This window comes from Aegilops tauschii, chromosome 3 (genome assembly GCF_002575655.3).
Source record: "Aegilops tauschii subsp. strangulata cultivar AL8/78 chromosome 3, Aet v6.0, whole genome shotgun sequence".
Lineage (NCBI taxonomy): Eukaryota > Viridiplantae > Streptophyta > Magnoliopsida > Poales > Poaceae > Aegilops > Aegilops tauschii.
The window spans coordinates 61,687,306-61,688,801 of record NC_053037.3 but is presented as its reverse complement, the minus strand read 5'-3'; positions in this window follow the sequence as shown (position 1 = coordinate 61,688,801).

Genomic DNA, 1,496 nt, shown 5'->3' with positions numbered 1-1,496 from the left:
TCCATATTGCAATCTTGTCCTCACACCATTTTAGACAAACAGAACCGTGTTGTTATCTTCCCTAAGGCAAGGAATATGCTTCTTTTTTGTCGTCGTATGTGTTATCAACTGTTATTGGCTAGTAATTGTTTCCTTTCTACCTTTTTTTGCAAACAGGGCTATCCATTTCACCTCGTTGCTATTGCGACCTTTTGGTGAACTGCACAAATCACTTTTTTCTTAAGAGTGTTTTGTGCAGTTGTACTAAAATGTCACATGGGCAACGTCTCTACATTTCAATGCGGCTGCACAAAGGGAGATTGGTTTTGCTCTATCCTCCTCATCCAACTCTGAGCCTAATCTTCTCCAACTATTTGCTTAATCTTCTCCAACTAGTTAGTGTTAAGAGAGACTGCAAAGGTGACCGGCTTCTATTTATGTGTTTATTGTTTAAACAACAGTCCTCTATTATTGTAATCACACTTAATATCTTTGGAACAGGGACGCTCAGCTCTATTTTAGTGGAACTGCACAAAATGATCGGAATGTTGCATGCTCCAGACAGCTACTTTTTTCCCAACATGCCTTGCTGCCAATGAAAGCATGGATCAATTTTAATTTAACACCTTCTCACAACTTTGTCTTCAGTTGTGATGTAAATATTAGCTCTGATATGCTAATCATTGAGATGCATTAGCAAGGAAGTTAATTTTTTATTTTTTTCGAAAGAGCATGGATGGCAAGACACACGAAACAAAAGCTGAAAGCTCAGAGCATTGTACAATTTCATGTCACTGGAAAATTATTTGTATAGTACGTCAATTATGTAAACAAATGCGGGAAGCTTGATAGCATTGCCAGAAGCCTATTCAGCATCCGGGTCCGTGTGCCATGCACAAAATTATACTTCCTTCGTTCCTAAATATTTTTCTTTTTACAAATTTCAAATGGACATATTTTAGAGTGTAGATTCACTCATTTTGCTTCGTATGTCGTCACTCGTTGAAATCTCAAGAAAGACAAATACTCCGTAGTATATTTAATGGAGGGAGTAGTGCACAACCGCATGGGAGACTCAGCCGGTTGTTGCGCCGCACTAATAGTGAGTAGTAATGAGCAGTCAAATCATAAGCCCCACCTTTCCCACTGTAAGTTGCTCGGAAGAAGCAACCATCAATACGCTCTTCCTTGAATCCGCTCATAATACTCCCTCTGTCACTATTTATAGAGCGCGCTTCAAAAAAAAGAGCAATCTCTGGGACCAAGGAGACTAGCGATCGGCCTGAGAAATAGCATTGGTAGTTATAGCACGGCGTCTATTACTAGAGGAAATAATGTGTACACACATGCATGCAGTGCTTCCACCCCGGGTAGATGCATGCATGCACTTACTCCACTCCGTAGTACATCGAGAGAAAATTGTGGACTTGATTGTAGTTACCACGCCCTAATTAATTGAGCATTAAACCAAGCGCGTCTAAAGTCTCTCTGGTGGTGGAAATGCATGGAGAGAAATG